Source organism: Aethalodelphis obliquidens, unplaced genomic scaffold (assembly GCF_003676395.1).
Source record: "Aethalodelphis obliquidens isolate GAN/ISIS:26980383/991018 unplaced genomic scaffold, ASM367639v1 scaffold50, whole genome shotgun sequence".
Classification (NCBI taxonomy): Eukaryota; Metazoa; Chordata; class Mammalia; order Artiodactyla; family Delphinidae; genus Aethalodelphis; species Aethalodelphis obliquidens.
The window spans coordinates 2,342,593-2,360,844 of NW_020837994.1; the positions used below are offsets into that span (position 1 = coordinate 2,342,593).

The 18,252-nt window shown below is 47.9% G+C and overlaps 1 long non-coding RNA gene across 1 annotated transcript; it reads right to left on the bottom strand.

Annotated features, from left to right (window-relative positions):
* Window positions 1-922: 922 nt before the first annotated feature.
* Window positions 923-16,358, bottom strand: LOC113607769 (uncharacterized). Its single transcript, XR_003428067.1, has 3 exons — window positions 16,308-16,358; window positions 11,778-11,917; window positions 923-2,487 (listed from the first exon to the last, which is right to left on the bottom strand). It is a non-coding gene; the product is annotated as an uncharacterized LOC113607769 (long non-coding RNA).
* Between the last annotated feature and the right edge of the window lie 1,894 nt (window positions 16,359-18,252).

Sequence of the window (18,252 nt, forward strand, 5' to 3'; positions counted from 1 at the left end):
CTAGACTCTGCCACTGATTCACGGTGTGACCCCAAACAAGATTTAACTTCTTTCCTCTCAGTTTCTTCACCTGTAAGGTGAGGTTGATCATTCCTGTCTCTCAGAAGGTATGAAGACAAAATAATGATAACATACTCATTCACAGGCAGTGTACCTAATGATCAATATTTGTAAGTGTCCTTCCCCTTCCCCTGTTCCTGAAAGGAGAACATGGGGGTGGAGGTGGGAGTGGGCAGTAAGGACAGGGAGAGGCACCACTGAGGGGAGGCACCACCCTCGCTCTGCCCTGCCCTGGCTGCAGCTCTGCTTGTCCCCTAATCTTTCTTCCACTGTCAGCCAGGGCTCAGCCTGCCCAGTCTTATCTCTCCCCACAGCCAGCCTGGGACAGCTTTTCTCAGCCAGATTTACATTTTTATTGATTTTCTTTCTCCCTTCCAGAGCAGTCCCTTCCTTCTGTTTCCCCTTTTGCTATAAAATGGGCTAACCCTGGAAGCAGCAGTTCTGGTGCTGGCCAAGAAGTGATGGTTCAAGGATAGATTCATTCACCATACATTCATTTATTTATTCAAACACCCAATCAACCAACAAACGACATGGCTGCTCTATGCCCCTGTGCTGGCACTGCTGGGGGGACACAGCCATGGGTCCAGTACAGGAAACTCCCAGTATAAGCAGACAAGCTGACACATAGTAATAAAAGCATGATTAGTCATATAGGAGAGGGAAGGAGAGGAAGCCATGTATTCTTCCTGGGGTCACCATGGAAGGCTCTCCAGAAAAGGTTAAATCAGAGTTGGCCTTAGAGATTAGGCAGGAAATTCCCAGGTAGAAAAGATGCAAATAGACATGAGAAACAATGGTATGAGCAAAGATAGGAAGGCACAAGAGAGCAGAGTGTGTCTGAGATATGGTACAAGAGCGATGTGGTTGGGATGTACTGCACGTGCAAGGCCATCAGGAGAGAGAGGAGAGCTGAGGCTGGATGTACCAGTGAGGCCCAAGCCTTGAGTTCCAGCTGAAGGCTTTGGATGTCTTCCTGAGGGCAAAGAGGCGCCCTTGAAGCATTGACTGATGGATTATTCAATTGACTGGTTATTTTAAGCAGGGAGTGACATGACAAGATTTGTGTTTTAGAAAGGCTGCAGGCTGCACCCTGGGGGCTTTGAATGGAAAAGGGAAGCTGGAGGCCAAGAGCTCAGGCTGGACACTGGTGCTTAATCAAGAGAAGAAGTAGGAGGCCTTGAACCAGGTCATCCTTGAAGTGGGGACATCTAAGATGAGTCTTGAAAGATGAGTAGGACCATACCAGGTGGAGAAGTTGGGAACAGCGTCCAGGGAGAAGAAACTACACAGATTAAAAACTCAGCATACAGAGAGATCCTGGCAAGCTTGGGGAATTTTCCACTAGTTCGGCAGGGCTACAGTGTGGTCTAAGAGAAAGGTCATGGTGAGGGATGTAGCTGAAGAAATGGGTCAGGGCCCTCAGTTTCTCTCAGTATTCTCTGTCTCCTGAACCTAGACTCAGGTGGGAGAGGAGAGGGAACACTGGCCACTTGTGCAGAGGTGACAGTGTGGAGCTGCCTCCCCTGAAGACTGAGAGAGGCTTTCCATGATCACAGCACTACATTTTACAAAGTCCCTTCACACTTGATCCTCATGGCTTCCTGACGAGGAATGTAGAACAAGGACTATTGGCCCCGAATAGTGGATAAATTATCTGAAGCCTAGAAAACTACAGGAACTTGTCCAACGTTGCTCAAGAGCTCAGGTATCCCCCTTTTAAAGCTCCAATGTTTTTTCTAATAAACTTACTTGTCCCTGAATCACATACACACAATAGATGTAGTAGCTACTAACTAATGTGATTGGGATGGGGAAAAGCATAAAAAAAACACATCAGAGTAAGAGATCTCCTCCTGTCCTCAATTCCTCAACCTTCACCCTGGAGCTGGAGACATTCCAGCCGAGAAAACCAGGTTCCCTCTGCTTTGGAATCCAATAGACATGAGGACAAATCGCAGCTGCGTCACTTTCCACCTGTGAGAAGTCAACTGCATTCATCTCAGCCTTAATTTTCTCATCTGAAAAACGGGAGAAACAAACCCTATCTTTCATAGAGTTGTCATGAGGACTTAATGTGATAATGTAAGACTATAGTAGTTAACTATTGCTGAGTAACAAATTACCCCAAAACTTAGCAGCTTAAAACAACAAATATTTACGATCTCGCACAATTTCTGAGGATCAAGAACCCAGAATTGGGCTAACTGAGAGACTGTGGCTCAGGATGTCTCATGAGGTTGCAGTCAAGTCTCAGCCAGGGCTGCAGTCATCAGAACGTTCAATGGGGCTGGAGGATCCACTTCCAAGCTCCCTCTGTGGTTGCTGTCAGGCTTCCATTCTTTGGGGGCAGTTGGTCAAAAGTTTCAGTTCCTTTTCACACAAACTTCTCCACAAGACTGCTCATGACGTGGTGGCTAACTTTCCCTAAATGAATGATCCAAGAAAGAGAATCTACCAAGATGGAAGCCACAGTATCTTTTATAACCTAACCTTGGAAGTGACAAACCTGTATTTTTACCATATTCTTTTGGTCACATAGACTAACCTTGATACAGTGTGGGGCAGGAACATAAAAGGGTGTGGATACCAGGAGGTGTGGCTCTTTGGGAACCATCTGGAAGCAGGCTACCACAAGTGTCCAGAACAATGCCTGGCACCCAATAGGTACTTATTCATTTGCAGCTGCCATTATTCTCCCTGTGCTCACAGACTAGCTGGGAAGACAGGATTTGGACATGAAAAGAGAGAGCTTGGCAAAGTAGACTGCAACTTGAATTGGGCAATGCTCAGTCGCCTGATGGAAGAGGGTCTGCAGTACCAAGGGGTGGAAATAAGGGAAGGCCGCCTGGCAGAGGTGGAGCTGAGAGGCCAATTCAGCGAGGAGACAGAGGGTGAGTGTGGCACACACTATCTGTTGCCTTCCCGCAGCCAATCTCCTTTTCCTCTTTCCAGTAGCAAGGTGCCCAGCCACAAGGATGATCCAAGCCCTTCATGGAAAAGCCTTCCTCTTTGCCAGTGAATAGTCTAAGAGTAGACGTGTGACTTTATTTTGGTCAGTGAGATATAAGGGAATGGTCTTCTTGGAAAGCTCCCCTCTTGGATAAGAGAGGCATGAGAGAAGACCCTTTGTCTCCCGTGCCCTTTCTTCCTGCTTGGGAGGACATGGTAGTTGGTACCACATCAGCCATTTTGTGACCACAAGGGGCGTCTCTCTCAAGGCTTAGAATGGGAAAAACCTGGGTCGTCAGAGACATAACCAGACATATTCTGGTTGAATAACCAGACCAACCCTGGCTCCACCTTCCTCTGGCTTCCTTGTTAAGGAAATAAAAGGTTTAAGCCATCAGGTGTTTTCTTACTTGCATTCTAACTAATTCAGTGAGCAAAGCATTCCAGTTCCCTCTGGGGTTTTTTCCTTTTCCGCAGGAAGGTAGAGTGAAACTGTGGAACAGGAAAGGGCCCTTGGCTGGGAGGCAGGAGTCCTTGGTCTAACCGCAGCTCTGCCTCTGAGTTGCTCTGTGATCTTGAGCAACTCCCTGCCCCTCTGGGCCTCCAATAATCACAGGTAATATTTATTGACTGCTTGCTGTGTGCCAAGCACTCTGCTAAGAGCTTCCCTTGCATTATCTTATTCAATCCTCACATCAACTCTGCTATGTCAATATTATTATTCTCTTTATTTTATAGATAAGGAGACTGAGGCCCAGAGATATGAGGGAATTTGCCCAAGGTTCCATAGCAAGTTAGTGCTGGATCTCTGGACTCTGAATTCATGCTCATCTTTCTCTAAAGCCAGGCTCCTGACCATAATGCTATACTGCTTGGTGGTAAAAGGATGTCTCTGGACAAAATGACCTCTAAGGGCCTTTCCAGCTCAAATATTCTTTGACTTGCTGCCCCATTTCTAGCTACATGATGAACAAAACAGCTTATCCTAGAGAAGAAAGAAATAAGGACTGTCTTTAGCCATCTGAAAAGCTGTCATATGAGTGGGAGATTAGACATACTCAGTGTAGCTCAGAGGACATGAACTGGACAAGTGCGGGGACACTACCGGGAGAGAGAATGCAGCTTATATAAGGGAGAGCTTTCTAGCTTCCATTCAGCAGGGGTAGGGGTATGCACAAAGGCAATGGCTCTCCTGTCATGACATTTACACAAGCCTGTGTTAGATAAACATTTTTCAGAAGTACTGCATTAAGTAGGAACAGGATTGAACAGCTTAAAACTTGTGGTAGGAATTAAAGAGGATAATGTACTCTAGTACATTCTAATACTCCTAGCACCATAACTGATACAAATAGAGGGAGTCAATAAATTGCTGTTTCTTTTCTTTTTTGACACTGAGATTCTTGGATTTTAAGATTCTCTAATATGGATTTTTGGCCCTTTGGCTCTAATATGCCACAGTTCTATAATTTCAACACATTGTGATTCTGCCCTACTAAGATGCTATGATTTTAATACTCTAACTTTCCGTGATTGTGTGGCTCTGGAAGCTGAGCAGTCTATGATTTTGTAATTTAATAGTCTCTAGCTTTAACAATCCAAGATTCAATAAAGTGTCTCTCACCAGCTCTAGAAATATGAGGGAGTGGCTCTATGCTGTGCTTCACTGGCCTGGACACACATTGGGCTACTACCTCTGCTCATGTTATCATTCCACTGCCTTCCCCCACCCCAGCCTCAGGCTCTCCATACCAAAAAACCCTCCTCCCTGATTCCTACCCCTTCTTCACTCCACACCTACAACGTAGGTATATTCACTCTCTATCTGCTGGTGACTTTTCATTAACTAAGAACCTTCTCTGTGTCCAGGCTTGTGCTTATTCCAAAAGGGATATAAGAGAATGAGAAGGTATGGTTGTAATTCTCAGGGGGCCTAGGATCTAAGGACTCAAGTCCCTTGCTTTTGTTTAAGTTCAACTCAAACTTACCTCTACCAGGAAACCTTCCTTGACTGACACTAAATCTCTAGCACCAATAACCTTAATCACAAACGTGAAGATCTGACTTCTTCGGTTGATTATAGTGCACATTTTAATTTATCTGTTTATCATGTTTTCCAGATTATAACTGAGATTTCCCCATAGATTAAGAGCATGTCTCTTCAACCAAACTGAGAGTTTTGTAGAGGAAGACCATGTCTTCCCCATCAGACTGGAAGCTCCATGGAGACATGGTCCATGCCTCCCTTATATCATACTTGAGCTAGAGTTAAAAGCAGAGTGATGTTTCTCCACCAGATTAATAAATACCCAACGGTAAGTTCATTTTTCTGCCAATGGACTGAGCATTTTATAGAAGCAGAGGCTACATCTCCCCTTAATATGGGGAATCTCCAAAGGCCAAGGGCTGAGCTTCCACTCATGCTGGGGGCATCTCCCTGAGATCAAAGGGTCTAGGGTTCTCCCTTCTCTTTCTATTTCTTTAATCCTAGCTCAGGACTCTAGCCTGAAGAAGAGATATTTTCTCTAACTCAGATAGACAAATGAAAAAGAGGAGATTAAGAACTCAAGCCTCTCCCCCAACAAGTCCAGGGCCTTTCTTGCTCTATCCTGGGCCATCTCCTAACAGCTGCCATCCCTCTGCCCAAACTGGGCCCTTCCCAGCCACTCGAGCAGCAAGTGAAGATGTCAGCACCTTGGACAGCACCCAACCCATTACAGGACTTGGAGCCAGCGGAAGCCAAGCTCTCCAACTCCCTTAGCCTCTGGGTGACGAATTTCCTTGTTTCTCAATTTGATTAAAGCCCAGTAGATAACCAGAGTCCCCTGTTTCTTTCTCTTTTCTCTTCTGGATGAACATAATCAACTCCATCAGGCTTGGAATACTTGCTCTTAAATACTACCTACCCAGCCCCGGCCTAGGCATGAATCAGGGACACACTGCTAAAACACTTGGAAGACTCACACATTTTTTCCTGGAGAATGGAGGTGGGAGAGGAAGCGCTCCCTGAGATGTATAGGGGCTGTGAATGGACGTGAAATGTGTTTGGGTAAAGAAAATCCTGAACTGAAACTCAGGAAATTTGAAGCTTAGTTCTGGATAAGCTTTGCCACTAATCTAGATATGATCTAGAGCAAGTGGCACACCCTTTATGAGCCTGTTTTTCCATTTGTAAGATGAGGATGTCAGATTAGATAATTTCAAATGTTGTGTTCAGTGCTAACATTCTATAGGAACATTTAAAACAGATAAGGAAAGAGATTTGCCCAAGGTTATATGGCAAGCTCATGGCAAATGTGTGTCTGAATTCATGGCTCCTGGTTTCTACTTCAGTGTTATTTCACTTGCACAGTACTTCCCCCTTAGTTCACGTCGCAGACTTTTTGCCTGGGGACAGAGCTGAAGAAGTTGAAGACAGGTGGGATAGAGTTCATTGGTGCCAACAAAAGGAAACAAAATTTTAAGATATGTGGAAATGCTGATCTCTATGCAGAGAGCATAGTAGAAATAACTAAGATTAGGGGGAAAGGACCACCTCATAGAGACAGAAATTCAACCCTAAACTCAGAGAAACCCCGGAAATGTTTTGTGACTTGCCCAAGGCCATCCAGCAAGGCAACTGTAGAATCCTCTTAAAGAAAAAGAGTGAACTCTTATCCTGATCGAGTGTTGGGAGGTGCCCATGTCAGAGAAGAGAAGAAAATATATAAATCAGGAAGTATGTATTAGGTACTAAAGTGTACCCAGATCTGCACTAAACACCTTGGCAGGAACATACAGAATAAGACATGAATTCTGCTTTCTCCATCTTTGATGTGTTGCTTCTTCTGCTTGGAATTACTTCCAATGCATCTACGTATGTCCAAGTACTGCTGTTCCATCAAGGCTCAAACCAAAAGTCTCCCCTGGTGGGAAAGCATCCATAGCCTTATCCAGATGCCACTTCTCTCTCCTCTGAATCCCCAAAGCATTTCCTTTGTTCCTGTTTTATAGTACTCAGCATCGTCTACCTTATCTGCTCCCATCCTCTCCCATAATGAGTGAAGAGAGAGAGCGAGCCTGCATTTTATTCAGCTTTGAATCACTCAGAATACTCAACACAAGATTTGAACTATAATAGAATCTCAGAAAGTATTGGACGGCTGAATAGATAGATGGATAGATGATGAATATAGATGTATGGGTGACTCAGAGAGAGAGAAGATGAAGGGATGGGTGTGTGGATGGGTGAGTGGGTACACGGGTGGATGGTGGGTGAATGTATGGATGGACAGATAAGTATATGACCATATAGGTGGGAAGAAAATGGATAAATGGGCACCTGGGTTGGTAGGTAGGTGGGAAGATGGAAAGGTGAATGAGTACAAGAATGATTCTATGGACGGCTGAATGTAAATGTATGTAGGTGGATAATGTGGTTGGTGAATGGATGGATTAATATATAGTTAGGGGTGGGATAGGGAGGGTGGGAGGGAGGGAGACGCAAGAGGGAAGACATATGGGAACATAGGTTTATGTATGACTGATTCACTTTGTTATAAATCAGAAACTAACACACCATTGTAAAGCAATTATACCCCAATAAAGATGTTAAAAAAATAAAATAAAATAAAAATATATATATATAGTTAGATAGTTGTGTGGGTGAAAGAGTGGATGTATAATTACATGATTATATGGAAAGATAAATGTCAGGATATGTAGAAAGAAGAATTAGGGGAAACATGGAGGTATTCCTAATATCACAAAGGTCATTTTCATGGAGAATTTCCATTGCTAATGTCAGAAAAATGACTATGGGGGTGAGCTGACTCTGTGCTTAAGCTGAGTCAAAAGTGTGCTAAGGTTGCAAAAGATCTCAGCCTGGTATCAATGAAAGTCTAATATCATGACCAAAAAAGGTGGTGGTCCTGCCTTGGCCTGAGCTGTTCACACTGCCCTGGAGCCTGTGTTCTGCTCTGTGCATCTGGAGGGATGATGACAGCCATGGCTTGTCCACGTAGGCGATACAGCGAGGAGTAATCTGTAAAGCCTACCAAATGAGGAAATGGTGAAAGAACCAGGAGTGTTTAGCTTGGAGAAGAGAAAAGTCAGGGGTGATAATCATCATGGCTCAGGATCTTGCTGGCTATCCTGGGGCATGCCCTGTGGCCCCAGAGGCAAATCTAGCTCCCAGAGGAAGTCACAGGGCTGAGGTCTCAGCCTCATGCGAGAAAGGCCATCATACAAGAGAAGGACTTTCTTCGGGGAGTGAGCTTCCCATCTCTGGGGCTGCACAAGTAAGATCTGGACATCTTCTATGAGAGAAGCTACAAAGTGGAGACTTGCTTGATGTGGAAAGTAAATAAGGGCAACTCTGAAATCTCTTCCCACCCCCAAATTAAAACATCTGTTTAGGGCTTCCCTGGTGGCGCAGTGGTTGAGAGTCTGCCTGCCGATGCAGGGGACACGGGTTCATGCCCCGTTCCAGGAAGATCCCACATGCCGTTGAGCAGCTGGGCCTGTGAGCCATGGCCGCTGAGCCTGTGCGTCCCGAGCCTGTGCTCCACAACGGGAGAGGCCACAACACTGAGAGGCCCGCATACCACAAAAACAAACAAACAAACAAACAAAAAAACCCATCTGTTCATCTCTTCGATCCTTAACAATTAGGTTCAGCTGTGCCCTGAGTTCATATTGGAATGTAGGGAATTTCCATCCAGAGCTGAGGGTTTGGAGAGATTTGGGAGACAGAAATGGGGTCTAATGGGACCCTCAACTTTCTGTGGAGGTCTGGGGTTGAGTAATCAAGAGAAACTGAAAATGTCCTTTCAGAGGCCCAAATGACAGAGGAGGGAGAGAGTCAGAGCCACCCAGAGCCAATCCGTGACCTAGATTCTCTGTAATTAACAAGCCTACGTCACTGACTTAGGCTTCTGTTGGCTTCTGATCAACACTGTCTCCCCAACCCCGCCCAGCTCTCTGGTATGAGAAGATTAAATCAATTAGGAGGAGGAGGAGATCTGGCTGGCTCTGGTTGGGAACAGCGGATAATTCACTTACATAACAGAGTACTGAGGTTTGGACTTGGCCTTTGAGTAGTGGCAGTGGATCCCAGATCCCAGCTTTTGGGAAGAGACTTCAGGAGTCGGGAGTAAAGGCAGAGGGAAATAAAGGGGGTCCAGGGGGAGGGGCAGCCATGACCTCAGGCGGAGACCCATATTCCATCTTCTTGCTGAGAACGAATACCCTGTTCTCTGGGCTGAGAGAGGGACAAATTGAAAAATCACTCTTCCTTCTCCCAAGTGAGGGGGTCCCAGCCACCAAGATTATTCATAAATGAAAATCTGACAAAGCCTCTCTCCTTAGCCTGGCATTTAAGGCCCTGCAAACTTTCCTGGGGCATCTCCTGCCTCCAAGGGATGCGGGTGGGTAGAGAGGCAACAACACCTCCTGGTTTTCCCTCTGTGCCAGGTCCTGGCTAGGCACTGGAAGTACAGAGAGAAACAGACGTAGTTCCTTCAGAAGCACGGCCAAGTGGGGGGACACATACCCACAATGCTGTGTGCCAAGTGGTAAAACAGAGGCCTGCATGGGCAGGACCCAGAGGGGTCACAAATAAGGGAGGCTTCCTGGGGCCAGTTCCAGAAGGCTCCCCAGGGAAGGCAGTCTCACTGAGCCTTAAAGGAAGGATGGATTAGTGGGAGTTCATTGGGCTGACCTGGTTGAGGGAGGGCCTTGGGTGGAGGGAACAGCATGTTCAAAGGCATGGCAGTAAAACAGCTTGGCACACATTCAGGGAACTAGTTGATGTGGCTGGAGCTTAGAGCATGAGTTAGGAACGGGGGAAATGAGCAGGAGAGGTAGCCAGTCCAGGTCTCGCTTCTGATGGCGTGCCGAGAAGGCACTGAGGCAATGACCCCAGAGTCTCTGATCAACCTATGCTTCCTGAGCACTGACAATATGCCAGGCCCTGTGCTGGGACTGGGGGCGGATGGAAGTGGGGAATAAAGAGATGAATGAGACTCAGGCCCTGTGCTCCAGGAGTTCTAGAAGGGCACACAAATATCTTCCGTTACCAAGCTGATAGTCCCAGCTTGGCTCTGGGTGGGATTCAGGCCTGGCTGGTGTCTCTGGAGCTCTGCTATTGGCTGGGTCTACCCGCAGCCCCTTGCCTAAGGACTGAGATGCCCAGGCAAGCAGTCTTGTTGGCCAAACGTGACCTGGCCTTGGGACTTCCCTGGTGGTCCAGAGGTTAAGACTCCGTGCTCCCAATGCAGGGTCCCCAGGTTCGATCCCTGATCAGGAACGAAGATCCCACATATGGCAACTAGAGAGCCCGTGTGCCACAACGAAGACCCAGTGCAGCCTAAATAAATAAATAAAAATTAAAAAAAAAAGTGACCTGGCCTCTGGGGTCCTGCTCCTGCCACCTAACTCCTGAAGACCAGTCCTGTGGCAAACAAGGTCCCCATGAGCAAATCCAGATAGATGGAAGAAAGTGACGCCCTGAGCTGGTATGCTAGCGAGGGAGGCAAGGTATGGGTCGAGAAATGCTTAGGAGTTATACTGGAAGGGTCTTGGGAGACACTCAGGGTTGTTATCTCGGGTCATGCCATCCTATGGGAAACAGGAGGATGTAAGGTCAGGAGGAGAACAAGAGGAGTTGCAATGGTTTCAGGCTCCTCAAGTTATAGGATTCGTCAGGCGGAGGCCCATGGAAGCGTAGGAATTCAAGTGGACCACACACAAGCTCCCTGTAGGAAGCAGGCATGTGGAAACCCCTCCCTCACCTGTTCTCTCCCTTCCTTCATACTTTCCTTCGGCAGCTCTCAGTACCTCTTCTATCCAAGCGGGCTCTGGGCTGAGCAACGAGGCACAGATCTAGGGTCACCCTGTTCTTTGTCCAAAGGACCAGGATTAAGCACAACATTCTAGCATATCCTGGACTTGCCTGCATTAAAATGTTGGCTGGGAATTGAAGCTAGGGCCTGAAATGTATTCTACTGTTGGAAAGATTTAGGAAGTAAACTTTGTGATTGCAAGCAACAGAAACTGACACAGACTAAGCAAAACGGAAAAAAAAAATTATTAGCAGTTCCACTGGGCAGCTCGGAATGGATGGGAAAACTGGAGAACCAGCTGAGTGGGCAGCTGGATTCACAGCCAAGGTCATACCATAGGAATAGCTGGCCCCAATGCCTCCACTAGCGCAAACTTTGAACATCTCCACCATACTGCCCACCCAGACGTGGCATTGCTACATGATGTAAACACAAATGAATGCTAACGAATCTTCTTCCCAGCCTCCTCACTAATTGTCACATCAAGGTCCTGAGCCAGGTACAACTGGCCAAATTGGCAGGGGGTGGTGGTGGTAGAGTATCTGGCCCCTTTTGGCTTTGAAATGGAAGATTGGGTCCTCGTTTCCATAAGGACTCCCATAGTGGGGGATTTACTCAAAATACAAAGCAACGGACTGGTTTTAGGCAGCAAAAACTGTGACAAATGTCCACTACACTTTTACTGAGGAGTCACTAAATGCTGGGTGCATTCCAGGAGTTTTATATAAACAAACCAGCAAAGCAGGCTCTCTTTTATAACTGGATAATGGTTGATCCCATTTTATAGCTGAGGAAATTGAGATTCCAGAGGTGAAGTAATTTTCCCAGAGTCACTCAGCTGGTAAGTGATGGAGCCAGGATTCCAATACAGGTGGGTGGTTTTGTTGTTACAAATACATTATGCTGTCTCCCAAACTGTAAACACAGAGAATTTGTACTTACCATTGTTAACATTTTATGTAATGTGTGGGGCACAGAAAAATGGCTCGAAGTAAATGTTCCAATATCTTCGCACTATGATTGATGGGATAATAGGATTATGAGTAAATTTTTCCTGCTTTTTTATGTTCTTCTGTACTTTCCTTTAAAAAGAAAAGAGAGTATGCTTTACCTTAATAATTATAAGAAAAAATAAAATAAAAAAACAGTTTTAAAGATTATGACAGTGTTAACCCAATCATGGAGAAAATATGCATAGAAAAAAGACTGGAAGGAAATTTGTCCAAAAAGTCTCTGGCTAGTGGAATTATGGGTCTGCTTATTTTTCTTTCAACTTCTACTTTCCAAATTTTCTATAGTGAGCACTCTGAAACAAATGTAAAATAAGTTTTATTTTTAAAACCAAGCATAAAAATGATATTAACAAAGAGACGCATGTCTTAGTCCTTTTAAGTTCCCATAGTCACGTCCTATAGTGGTTTGGAAACCAAGGTGGTTCTGGGTTTTCTGGGGCAGCCTGGCGGTCCCTTGCAGTGTTTGCTACCAGAGCTGGCAGAGCTGGTGTGCATCACAGTCACCAGTTATCTCAGGCTGAACACTCTGAGCCAGGGTGGGAATAACCCAGCATTCCCACCTCTTGTACCAATGTGCATGTTATCAGGCTCTGCTAAACTGTGAGGATTCAGCTCCAAGGGCTGGAATCTTCCTCTCTGCTGGTTTTATCTCTCATTTCCCAGGCTTCAAGTTTCGCCTTCCCTCCTACAAATGGGGCGGGGCTGCTCAGTCCTGTGAAGTTTAGGCCCCTCTGAGGTGCCTTCTGTGTCTTCTTGTCCAAGCTGCAGGTACCCCATCACCTCTCCTCCCTGCCCTGCCCAACGCCAAGTGCTGTGGATGGACAGAGGCTGAAGGTTTGGTCCTGTCTGGTGGAGGAGTCAGTCTTCCAATCTCAGGGAGACTCTAGATTATTCACTGCCTTAGGAATGTCCCAATCAGATGGAAGATGCAGTTCCTATTTTCCAGGAGTTCCCAGTGTAACGCAGCGACAAGACAGGAGAGAGCAGGGGTTGATTCATATGGGAAGACATCCGTCTCAGCCAACCCTGACTCCTAAAGCTTCTGTCCTAGGACACTGTTACCTCCCTACCCCCTCCTCCGGGTGGGACAGTCACGGTCATAGCCTCCTGGGCCCTCTGGTCCCTCCCCTCCTCCACCTCCCCAAGCACAGGGAGGTTTCTTGTGCCCAGTGCATCCTCTGGCATCCTCCACCCCCCACTGCTCCCCTCCACTCCCACTTCTCCCTTCCTGCTCCTCAGTTTCTCCCCAGGCAAAGCAAGGGAGCTAGATAACCTTACAGGCCCTTCATCTCAGTGGGGATATTCTGTGCCTCACTGCCCCTTCCAAGACCCCTCCCATTCCTTCCTCCTTCTCAGCTTCTTCACCAGTCTGCTCCCTCTCCTCCTCCGTTCATGTACACCCCCTTCCTGCCAAGCCCCCAGAATCTCCAGGTGGAGGCCCACTTTGGCTGCTGCAGTAAGGGATGCAGTGGGGTAGAGTGGAGGTGGCCGGGAGAGAGAAGGGCCCAGGCCAAGGCTGAGGTCAAAGAGGATGGGCAGGGCAGGCAGCCAGCCCTAGAAGCCCAGGCCAAAGCTAGCTCAGCAGCTTCAGCTAAACTCTAGCAAGGCATCTACGCTTGGGTGGCAGCCCCAGAGCTGAGAGGCTCATGGGGGAGGAGAGCATCTGCTGAGGTCGGCACAGCCTCCGGAAACCTCTCCAGAGGATGACTGAGGCCACAGAGAGTCCCAGCCCAAACTCTGGACTCAGCGATGAGAGGAAATGACACTTCCTCCTCCCTAGGGAATGTGACTTAGGTCCTGGAAATCTAGAATCCAGGGCTGAGAGGGTCCCCAGAGGACACCTGCTGGGTATAGGCATCTCCTCTACTCCCTGATGGGCTGTAGAGCCCTACCAACGAGCCTTCTGGGGCGGGAAGCTCATTCCCTTCTATGGCAGCCCATTCCACTGAGAGCTGGTTCACGCTCAGTTATCAAACTGCCACCAGTGACTCCTCTGTGCCAGGGCCTGGGCTGGACCGTGAGGATGCAGAGATGAATGTGGTCCCTGCCTTCAAGGAGCTCTCCATATGAGAAGGGAGACAGACACTGACCACACACAGTGATGGGGGAGTTGAGGGAGCCCAGAGGCAGCCCAGAGCCAGCGTCAGGGCAGGGTGGGGATCAGGAACTGCTTCCCAGGGCAGGCAACGGATCCCAGGGGCCCTTGAATAAGCAGCTTCAATTACCACCTAAATGCCAACAAGTCCCAGCTCTGCAGCTCCAGCCTTGGCATGGCTCCTGAATTCCAGACTTAAATATCCAACTGCCCATTCAGCCTCTCCACTTGGATGTCTTGGCATCTCAAACTCACTGGGATCGAGGCAGAGTTCACCCTCTCTGCCCACCCCAGACCCGGTCTTCCCTCTCTCAATGAATGATCCCATCATTCACAAGCCAGACACCCCAGAGCCATCCCTCCCCCTCACCCCATATCCAGTCTGTCACCAGGCCCCGAGTGACAAACCCACCACTTTTCCCCACCTCCACGCCACCACCCAGCCCAAGCGCTGGCCTCTTCTATCTGCACTCCTCCTTCCAGCATCTCCTCAGTTGTCTTCTTGCACTCAGCCCCCTTCAATCCTGCAGTGACAGCAATCTTTCCAAAAAGCACATAAAATTGTCACCTCTCTGCTTAAGAGCCTTCAGTGGCTTCTCCTTGCCTTTGGCATAAAGTTTAAGACCTTGAACAAGGCCCGCAAGGCCCACCTGGCCTGGCCTTTGCAGACCTCGCCAATTGTGTCTCAGCAACGCCCTCCTCCGTCTCTTGACCTCTTGTCTCTGGCCCACCTAGCTTATCCCTGCACCACAGAGACCTCTGTACATGTTATTCACATTGTCTCCCCCCTGAGCACAAAGACGTGGTCTGCCCTCCTTTCCTCTTCCAAATTGACTCCCAGGATGTCTGTTCTTTGCATGTTCACTGCCCCTGAACACCAGTCTCTGGAACCTTCTCACTTGAAAGAACAGCTTCAGGACACAGCCAATGGTTACAAAGTAACCGGCACACTTGGAGTCCAAGGTCTCAGAACCTCACAGCATTCCCAGAAGCACAGCCCTGACTCTGGCTCCCAGATGCCTTCCAGAACCCCTACTCTGCCTCTGCTCTCTTCTTTCATTTCTGGGCTGGGGGCTGGGAGTGGAAGGTTGGCAAACCTCCCCATCCCCTCAGCCCAGACACTTCCTGGGCCTTATAGTGAGCCCAGAGGGGCAGAAATGAAGTGCCTGGCCTGGCGCCCTCTGCCTGGACCTGCACCCCGTGTGCTCCCTGGGCTCCCAGATCAGGCAGCCGTACTCAGGCCTCAGGCCACGTACTGCCTCCTGTGCAGTTGGCCAGGACTTCCCAAGGCAGGGGGCCTGTCTTCACTGGGCTTCCACAGCATGCAGTATGCCCAGGACTGTCAATTCACCTGTGGTTGTGTTGGTTTCTCTGCCCAGACCAGGTGCTCAGCTTGCTCAGGGGCTGGGTGTTTTCATCTCTGCACCCTGAGCCTAACTCCAGGGTGGTCTCAAAAGAGTGGCTCAGAAAAGCCTCAGCATTAGAATTTGGGACTAACACCACATAAATGTGTGTTTTTGTCTTCTTCTCACGTAAACTGCTGTTAAGCAGTCCTTCATCCTAAACACTTTGTGAGAAGGTGGACCTAGGCGTCTGACCAGCCTTGGTTTTGATGCCAGCTCCACCTGTTTCTAGCCGTGACCTAGAGCAAGTGCTTAGCTTCTCAGGGCCTCAGTTCCTCCCCCTATAAAATGAGAGCGGGGCTTCCCTGGCGGCGCAGTGGTTGAGAGTCCGCCTGCCGATGCAGGGGACGTGGGTTCGTGCCCCGGTCTTGGAAGATCCCACATGCCGCGGAGCGGCTGGGCCCGTGAGCCATGGCCGCTGAGCCTGCGCGTCCGGAGCCTGTGCTCCGCAGCGGGAGAAGCCACAACAGTGAGAGGCCCGCATACCACAAAAAAAAAAAAATGAGAGCAACATCCCCCTCTTAGGGGTTCATAATTAAGTGAGTGAGCTTATGCAGAGGGTATGGCAGATAACGTGTGCTCAATAATTCCTTCCCCTCTCCCTCACCCAAACTTTTCCCCAATAGGGACTTGGCATTTACCTGGATGAACTTGAACCTATGGTTGTCACCTATAGGTCAAGTCGATTCAGATCATTTTGAAACTCAGTCTGGCCATATGGCCCAGTCACTGTCCCGCCTCAGATTAGATACACATTTTATTTGGCCTCATCCAAGTCCTTCCAAAAATATATCAGACCCACAAGTCAGCATGGAGGACAGAGCCTGAGTAGGGCTCTAGTCTGCCCTGCAGGCTGCCATTGATCCACTAATCCCCTCTCCTCCACCAGCTAGCCAGGCAGCTAGGCATTCCCCTAGAGCATCACTATTTGATCCTGCCCCTCATCTTGCCATAACAATACCTTGGGGTGTGTGGTGGGGAGGGCTTCCCTGGTGGCGCAGTGGTTGAGGGTCCACCTGCTGATGCAGGGGACACGGGTTCGTGCCCCGGTCCGGGAAGATCCCACATGTCACGGAGCGGCTGGGCCCGTGAGCCATGGCCGCTGAGCCTGAGCGTCCGGAGCCTGTGCTCTGCAACAGGAGAGGCCACAACAGTGAGAGGCCTGCGTACTGCAAAAAAAAAAAAAAAACCTTGGGAGATGTTCCAAATGCCTTTTGGGTTTTTTTGCTTTGTTTTGTTTTTTCAATTTTAATATTTTTTAATTGAAGTCTAGCTGATTTACAAAGTTGTGTCAATTTCTGCTGTACAGCAAATTCAGTTATGCATATATATACATGCTTTTTTATATACTCTTTTCTATATGTTTTATCATAGGGTATTAAATCTAGTTCTCTGTGCTATACAGTAGGACCTTGCTGTTTATCCACTCTGTGTATAAAAGCTCACATCTGCTGACCCCAACCTCCCACTCCATCCCTCCCCCAAACCCCTCCCCTTTGGCAACCACCAGTCTGTTCTCTATGTCCATGATTCTCTTTCTGTTTCATAGGTAGGTTCATTTGTGTCATATTTTAGACTCCACATATAAGTGACATCATATAGTCAAATGCCTTTTTGAAATCAAGATTTTCAAGACTCTGACTGACCCCTGATCTCAGGTTCTCCCAAAGGAGGAGATAGGAGATGAGCCTGACTTCCTTTAAGTAAAACCTGTGCTGGGTCCTGATGACCACTGCATTTTCTTCTTCATTTTTTAATGACATAAAGCATTCTTTTTCTGCTGTCTCTGTTAGTGTTGTTAAATCTGAAGAATTTTCAGTCCTCAGTGAAAAGTCTCACTTAGAAATGATCAAATTAACCCGGGCTACTTGCCTACAACAGTTGACTGTTGGCTGAAAACAGCTCAAAACACTTAAATGAGAACTTCCCTCTACCACGAGAAATTTGCTTTCCGAATGAATGAAGGTTTTCTACAGGAAGGTAAATTTCCGTCCGGCTCTTCTGACTCATTATAAATGTGGAATGGTAAAATTCAAATAATCACCGTCTTCTTGTAATATTGAGTCAAACATTCACTTGTTAAAGCTGTAACAGCATTGTGCCTTAATAAAAGCTTAGCTGTATAGTTTAAGTCCTAGAAAAAAAAAAGCTGGGCTGACTATGGTTTTCAAAGTTTTGTAAGATTATTGAGAACACAAAAAGCCAGTACAAGAGGGAGCGTAATGAAATCCAGCAGGAATAATTTGTAATTAGAAAACCCCACGCAATTCTTCAGCCAAGGATAATGGCGAGCCATCTAGAAAACACATGTGTCCCATGCTGGGCACTGAGGAGGCTAATCAGACACACTCCACTGACACTTTTCACAATACTGAGGGGCCCCTAATTGCTGGTGGGTGCAGACAACCTGCTTGCTGTTCCTCTCAGGAGATCATGACGATTAAGAGCAGGCCTGGAGCCAAAGAGCTTGGGGTGGAATCCCAGCCCTTCGCCTACTCACTCTGTGACCTTAGGCAAGTTACTTGCCCTCTCTGTGCCTCAACTCCTCATCTTTAAAATCAGGATTGAGAATCACTACCTTTCAGGGTGGTGGTTGTGAAGACTGAACCAGCTGCTATGTGAAGTCAGCCTGACCTAAAATATATCTCTCCTATTCCTCAGTTGCTACTGGGGTGCTCAGAGGCAGTGCCAAAGGAGGATCCCCATCCCCTTCCCCATCCTGCCGCCTCTCTCGGCCCCTGCCAGAAGATGCAGCCTGCACGGAGGGGCGCCATGCCCACAGCGACCCTGCCCCGAGGCCCAATGTTCCCCCTACCCCCCACTCTGGACCACGGCCTGGCCCTGGCCCAGTTGGCCTGTTGGTGATCTGCCCTGGCTAAGCAGGGGTGGCTTGGCTCCAACAAGGG